Below are 8296 nucleotides of genomic sequence, written 5' to 3'. Positions count from 1 at the left end.
GGTAATTGACCGACATTTTTTTAAAAGATACACATTAAAATGCTGATGAAAATCTCACAATTTGCTTCTCATTTTTATAATCACTTTCACATGTCTCGGTTATTATTACCCATATTACATGCATTAAATTATCTTCGTGTATTGCAGCATGCCCAGGGCATTCGTAATTTCGTTAAGAAAGAGATACTAACTAGAGAGGGCGCTATTTATCAAGATGGCGACCACCAGTACTAGCATTTTCACCACCTGCTGCACTTTTTCTGCCCTCGAAAATCCTTGCGAATCAATATGCCAATCTATAGTGTGTACGTTTTCAATCGGGCCAGGGGCCTGATCTACCAGATGGACCACACTCAACCGAAGACGGAGGTGGAAAAGACCTTCAGTTGCCCACTGGAATTGACGTTGAAAATTTGACGTTGTGTCATTCGGACAAACGGGATGGAATCAAAGGTTTGTCTTTCGTTCCTATAGTAGTAAAGAGTACTATTGACATGACTTATCCTAGGTTTTGTCAGCATTGCCAAGACATTTGAGGGGAAAAACAACCTCAACGCAACGGTATCCGATCACCTAGCCCCACTAGTGTGGCCTGGCCATGTCGGTATGCTGCGCTGAACCAGCGCAGCATACCGACGGCTAGCTGGAGTTACCCTAGCCCCATAATGTGGCCAGTTTACTGGACTGCCTCCGTAAACATAGGCCACACATCCACATGTACAAAAATCGTGTCGACGGAGCCAAATTTTGATTTTCACATTTAGGATTAGTTTGTAGGTTTTTTTTGCTTTAGAAGCATACTCACCCTCTTTATAGGCTAATCAGAAAGTGCTGCCTTTTTCAGATGTATATTTTTCGTGAAATTTCCAGATTCATTTTTACACGTTTGCGTATCAAAATTTCAACATGAAATTTCACAAAAATTAGACATCTGAAAAAGGCAGCACTTTCTGATTAGCCTGTAGAGAGGGTGAGTATGCTTCTAAAGCAAAAAAAACCTACAAACTAAGCCTAAATGTGAAAATCAAAATTTGGCTCCGTCGACACGATTTTTGTACATGTGGATGTGTGGCCTATGTTTACGGAGGCAGTCCAGTAAATAGGCCACATTTATGGGGCTAGAGTTACCCAGCCCTGAGTTTTATCATTGGGTTGTCATCTAGTTTTTCTCGTAACTTGTAGTATAGGCAAACATTTTTGGAAAATGTTCAATTTTGTCCCCGTTACACACTAATTCTAAATGCAACTGCAACTCACCCCAAACTTGCCTGGAATAACCATTACACAGGTCCTAGCTCTACTGAGTGGAGCGTTGAATTACGGGTACCCCTCCATACAAACGCTATTGAGTAAGCGCAACTTGTTTTTCTTCAATAGTGACGTCACACACGCGCGCAATGAATTATGCATCAGTCATGTCAGTGAAATAGACTGTGCAACTCGGCAGACACATTTAATTGTGGAGCGGTAAGTTCAGACTATTTTGTTCTTTTTTCAAAATTACCGGTTGTTTGAAACAATTTGAGGGGTCTTATGGAATGTCATGAATGTGTGGATCTATCCAGGGTTACTGTCTTCCTCATTTGTATTTTCTTTATCGGTTTTTTTGGGCCTTGTCCTCGCGAGGGCATGCACAAAATGCATACCGTCATGACGACCGTGTATGGTGCTACCAAAGTATGGCAAATCGGTGGAGCGTTTGTATGGAGGGGTACCCGTAATTCAACGCTCCACTCAGTAGAGCTACACAGGTCCTTGAAGTAAAAAAAAACGATCCACGATGAAGATTCAGCCTACAATTTCAGTGAAAACAGGAGGAATAACCGCTAACCTGACAACCTGACAACCTTGCTGGCATGGCCAGGACCGCAATTGGTTTGTGCACAAAAAAAATTGTGTACAATGAATGGCGGTCGATTAACAGGCACAGAGAGCGATCGCTGTCAACTACTCGTTTTTGCCGGCTGCGCTGGCTGTTGGCGCATGACGTCACGCGGAAGCGTAACACCCGATGACTGTTTCATGCACTAATATAAGGTTTACCACTCGCATAGTGCATGAAACAGTCATCGGGTGGTACGCTTCCGCGTGACGTCATGCGCCAACAGCCAGCGCAGCCGGCAAAAACGAGTAGTTGACAGCGATCGCTCTCTGTGCCTGTTAATCGACCGCCATTCATTGTACACAATTTTTTTTGTGCACAAACCAATTGCAGGCCTGGTCATGCCAGCAAGGTTGTCAGGTTAGCGGTTATTCCTCCTGTTTTCGCTGAAATTGTAGGCTGAATCTTCATCGTGGATCGTTTTTTACTTCAAGGACCTGTGTAATGGTTATTCCAGGCAAGTTTGGGGTGAGTTGCAGTTGCAATTAGTGTGTAACGGAGACAAAATGGAACATTTTCCAAAATTTTTTGCCTATACTACAAGTTACGAGAAAAACTCGCTCCAGCCCTAGATGACAACCCAATGATAAAACTCAGGGCTGGGTAACTCCAGCTAACCGACGGCCACACTAGTGGGGCTACCGATCACCTAGACCCCTGAACGTGGCGTAGTTTACAAGCCACGTTCACGGGTCTACCGGTCACCTTGCCAACTCGGCACCTGCTAGCCCCACTAGTGTGGCCACGGTATGCTGCGCTGAACCTCTGGCCACACACTGTGGTACCGCGCACTACTGAGGGCGTTTTCAAAAAAATTACGTTCAGTTTCTTACATATGGTTGTATTCTATGATGTCTCATCTATCACTTCTGGGATGCTTCTAGGTGTAATGATGTTCAAGCTGTGACATCGCGTTTGTGCACTGATCTCTATTCAGGATCCACGGCACAGGAAACAGCCGTCGCATTTGCAACTCGCGCCTCGCTCGACAAGCAATTTGCATAAACCCGACGTCACAGCTTGAGGTCATCTCTTGACACATTCAAAATGGCTGCCATCACCAGACGTTTTACGAGTGCATATGGGCTCCAGAAAAATTCAAGAATATCTCGGAAAATTGAAAGTGTTTCATTACTGATTACACCTTTGCATCCCAGAAGTGATAGATGAGACATCATTGAATACAACCATATGTAAGAAACTGTTCAAACGGAATTTTTTTGAAAACTTCGTCCTCAGTAGTGCGCAGTACCACGGTGTGTGGCCAGAGGTTCAGCGCAGCATACCGCGGCCACACTAGTGGGGCTAGGCACCTGCCAACTTGGTACCTTGGCAACTCTGCACCCACCAACTCGGCACCTTGCCAGCTCGGCACCTTGCCAGCTCGGCACCTTGCCAGCTCGGCACCTTGCCAGCTCGGCACCCACCAACTCGACACCTGTACCAAATCCAACTTGGCACCTACATGTAACCGACTTGGCACCTGACCAACTCGGCACCTCCATGAGCAAAATTCGAAATGTTTCTCAGCTCAGTAGGCCTACTCGGTTCACATTACTGATTTTCATTGAACTGTTGTATTTTTATTTATGGAACTGGCGATATCATCAGAATGCAACGTTCAGTGACAAGTGTCGCGCCTGGCCGCACATCCCCACCAGCCATTGCCACAGTGCACAGCCGGTAATGGCGCTAGTTGTTCGGCCGTAACGCGGTAAACGATGACTTCGCTAGCGCTATGCATGCAGTCATATGTCTATGCATGCAGTGCATTAAAAATACAGCGCGAACAGCGACCTCACGCAGCCACTATTTTTATGCAAATCAGTTGGACCCAATCTAGCGCCTTGGTTCAATCGTCCATGTGAAGTTTTGGGGGTGGTGCTCATTATGTTAATAGCCTTAGCTGACCTTAAATGTTGTTTTCTTATTGGTCAATCTTATGCGTGGAAACTTGCACAGTGAAACGTGGCACCGTACATAATCCATACACGTGTACACGTTGTGTGTCTCTGCACACGGTACCAACGCACAAAAACTGTGGTTCCTGTCACGTCTGCAAAAGGCGAATAGCTGCAAATGATTTGATGACGTCCGGATTTACCAAGGTGTGATTGGACACTCCACATATTAGCCCTGCCTACACTTATCTGTATTCGCATACGAGGTCGTGCGCTAGAAATCCAGCGCAAAATAAAGAAAAACATAAGCTTTTGCCAACGATTGAACCAAGGCGCTAGATTGGGTCCAACTGATTTGCATAGAAATGGTGGCCGCGTGAGGTCACTGTTCGCGCTGTATTTTTAATGCACCGCATGCATAGCGCTAGCGAGGATATTTACCGAGCTACGGCCGGGATGAATAACAACTAGCGCCTTGACCAAGGCTAAGCCGGTGACAGTGCCGTGCCTGGCCGCACATCTCCACCGGCCATCGCCATGGTGCACGGCGCGGGGACAAGTGCTGCGCCTGGCCGCACATCCCCCCCCCCCCCTCCCGCTAGGTGCCGACTATGTGCCGAGTTGTCAAGGTGCAGAGTTGGCAGGTGGCGAGTTGGCTAGGTGCCTAAGTGACCGACATTCAACGCAACAACTAACGTGCGAGAACAACTTTTGATTTTCTGAGGTCATGCACGGTACGCTGGTACTCTGAGTCAGGCACACGCGAAATGGTAGGAGCTGTCCAGGTAACTGTACAATCGCGTGCATCAAGTGAACTACGTAACTCTGGAGCGTGGCGTTTAATATAATTGACGCCACATTTACAGGTCTAACGCTGGTTGAGTGATAAAACAGCTGGGACCACAACTTGCCTGCTTTTTATGTTGACCTGGTTTGACAAGTCGCTTCCATTACAGTGGAATGCCGCTATACCAAACAGGCGAACACTGCTATACTGAACATCATCCTTGGCTCTCGGTTTGAATGTACATGTACAAAGCATACCAAACATTGTTGCCTGAAAAAAGTCAACAGATTTACCAAAAATTTACCGGTTTTGTATGTGTTCAACACTATCTGGGCCACTTTTAATTCCCGAACATCAAACGACCAATCGTGTTTGAATGAGTTGAAGAGTGACAGATGGCTATTTTCCCCAAGGAATATAAGGAAAAAAACACCCGTTGCTAAAGTTTCCTGACGACTCCTCGTGCGGCATCAGGATGTGAAAAATGCCACTTCACTGTTGGTCAAACACTGTTGGTCAAACGAGGGTACCGATGGTTCAAAATCACTATACCGAACGATGGTTATTATAAACACTTTCTGTGGATCCAACGATGTTCGTTATAGCAGTGTTCCACTGTATTAAAGCTGTAGTCCATCATTTGCAACAATCTAAAAAGGAACTGACGTAATTATTGTTCACAAGCATACTTGGTTGAAAGATAGAAAGGAGACTGAAGTACCTGTGAAATTGTTCTTTCTCGCAAGCTGTCATTTCGAAGTAATCAACGAAAGAAGGCCTTTCTAACGGTGTGTCTAAAAGACTGACGAACCGTTGGAAATTTCCATTAGTAGTTTGTTTTTTTATTTGGTGAAGTGCGCGCAAGCATTGACACGATGCATACGCACGCGCGGCTGCAATAATTCGTCGGATCAGTGTACATGTAGGACATCGCGTAGCTGCAAACGGCTCAGTGAAAATGTGTCTCAAATGCTGAATTCAGGCCCAATTCAGAACATGATTCAGCAACTTTTGACTTGAAATGGAGATCCTAGGTATGCTGTTTATCTCAAAATATACAGCTGAAGCTGAGCTGAAACTTCATCAGGTTAGTTGTTCAGCACCCTTCTTTAGATTTGTAACACTTGTATTGCTCCAAACGAACAAAATGCTCAAATTACAAATGATGGACTATACCTTTAATATGGAGTCTATGGGGAAGGCCACAATGGACTGAAATATATTGTAATTGTTTTCATTCTGTACAGTGGGGCACACCATACTTGGAATCAACGGGGAACCAGTGCGGGGACGTCAGTTGGAGGACAGTCGCGACGTTCTGGAGATGATCGCAAATCCTGACAACTACCCAATCGCCATTAAGTTCAGCCTGCCAAAGCTCTCCACAAACGAGCGCATTATGCTGGCCAGTATGTTTCACTCGTAAGTATTTAGGGGTGTGCATCAGAACCGGGTACCTGTGTACTCAACTGCTGATGTCAGGAACTGGTTCCAGATCATGGAATCAGGTACCCGTAACCAACTGTACAAATTACTACATGTATGTAGTAACTTCTCAGACAATGAAAATGAAGGGTTTTGAATGCCAAAACGAAATTTTACATGTACATATACATGTATGTGTGACAGTTGACGCTTGCAAAAGTTGCAGACTACTCTATAACAAAAACTGTAATGCCCTTTTATTATTCTGTTACGAGTACCTGGGTACCTGTAATGCATACATGTACATGTACTTTAATAGGGTGCATCGGTTTCTGTACGACCCATACATTTCACACCACAGTAAGCATTCGTTATAGTGCTATGTATTTTATAATGATTTGGTAGGCCTATTTGATTGTTCTCCATTGAACTTGATTATTAAGGGAATAACAGTGTGAGGAGCCGGTCTGCACTGCGTGATAATGACCGGGTTTGGGGGTGAACGCTGTTAATGGACCGAGACGAAGTCGAGGTCCATTAACAGCAGTCACCCCCAAACCCGGTCATAATGACGCAGTGAAGACCGGATCCTCACACTGTTATTCCCATTAATAAATACCTTTTAACCAAATAAACAGTTAAAATGGTCCAATTTTGTGACTTTTTTCCCGGCGATATTTCCAGACTTTTTTGTGTTCATGTTCATGGGCCATATTTTAGCTTATGCGTGGTACCCTGTCTCTTCAATAAGCGTTGTTATAAACACCACAGCCGGGCCCAGGCTGCGCTGGACAATTGCAACGTCCTCATTGCGTACGCGTACGACTTCTGCTGCCGTAGCCAAACAAATTACAACAATTTTTTCATATTTTTACCTTATGGAGGAAGCTGAAATTTCGTTTACACATTCCTTGTGTCCAGAATTACAAAGATGATTGGTTTAGGAAAGGTAAATATGTCGATTGGCGAAGTATTTACAGAAAATAAATCGTAGATCTACGCTTTCGTCGTAAACATCCTCAGTATACTGCACTGCCGCTGTACGATGTCGTTTCAAAACTTGCTTACGCGCCCGCACCCATAGCAACTGTGTTACGTACGCGCGCGTCAGTCTTACGCGAAGGTGGTTGAGCGCATGTGCAGTGCTGTATTGTTACAAGCTGCCGTATGACTGTTGTAAATTTGGCCAATCATTGCCTTCCATGGGGCTGGATCAATGCTGGCTCAGGGGCCATTTTTTCGCTTGTTCTTTGATGCCGGTCCATTATCACCGTTAATGCCCGGCCACGTGATCGAGTTTCGACCAATCAGAAACCATCAACTCTCCAAGCCATTTATTAAATTCAAATATTCAGATATGCTGATCAGGTTTTACATGTACATGCCTAAACAAGCTGCTGATCAGGCTTTGAGTGCACACAGGAATTAATTGAACAACACATAAAGAGCATCATGTAGACCCCATAGATTTATTTTTATTAACCTCTTCTAGGTACATGCAGTGGATTGGCTAGTATGTGACAAATTTTAAAATCGTTTACATGTACATGTATGTGAAGTGCCTTTTGTCAAAAAGGTGGCAGTTGTCAAACTTGAACACTATGCCTTTAAAAGGGCTATTCAAATTTTATAATTAGTATTCATTATTCAAACTGCACTTGACTGAATACTTGAATATTCAAAAGTCACTGATCAAGTTTTACACGCCCCAGCTGCATCTGCCTTCCTCACTGATTATGCTGATGGGGGCTAATGCTGTGCCAAATATTCAGTCATTCGGATATTTGACCAATAATATGTTGATGCTATAATATTTGTTCTCTGACTTCCCCAAACCAGGTTGACTGTTGGTAGTAGACTGCCAAACATATCCTGTCATGTACCAATCATATCCACGCATTAAGGATGCGATTACTCCATTGTTTGATGTTGTCGTCCCATTTCCCATGCTAATGTCACTCTATTCCCCCGTCATTTTTAGACTGTAGGGGGCCTATGCCATTGGGTGCCAACTCTCTCCAGCGTAGAAGTCGTCTGGGATCCAGGTCCTTGAGATGAATTCCTTCAAGCTTCATTGTCTTCAGACTCTATCAGGTTAGTTAAGAGGAAAAAAATGGCGGCTGCTTTTTGTAAAATGGTTCCATAAGATGGAGTAGATGGAATACTACTATCCATAAAATAAACATGGATGGTTTGGCTGCGATTGGATTCAAACCAGCCGGCTGACCCTGGCAAGCTCAGTTAGCAGTTCGTTTTGTTATTTAGCGCAGCACGCACAAGTATTGGAACGACGCACACGCG

General features: G+C 44.5%; 1 pseudogene; it reads left to right on the top strand.

Annotated features, from left to right (window-relative positions):
- Positions 1-216: 216 nt before the first annotated feature.
- Positions 217-8094, top strand: LOC119733375 (annotated as a pseudogene).
- Positions 8095-8296: the final 202 nt, after the last annotated feature.

This window comes from Patiria miniata, unplaced genomic scaffold, assembly GCF_015706575.1.
Source record: "Patiria miniata isolate m_02_andy unplaced genomic scaffold, ASM1570657v1 HiC_scaffold_25, whole genome shotgun sequence".
In the NCBI taxonomy this organism is placed as follows: domain Eukaryota; kingdom Metazoa; phylum Echinodermata; class Asteroidea; order Valvatida; family Asterinidae; genus Patiria; species Patiria miniata.
The sequence above is the reverse complement of the archived record's forward strand: the minus strand, read 5'-3'. Positions and strand labels throughout refer to the sequence as shown.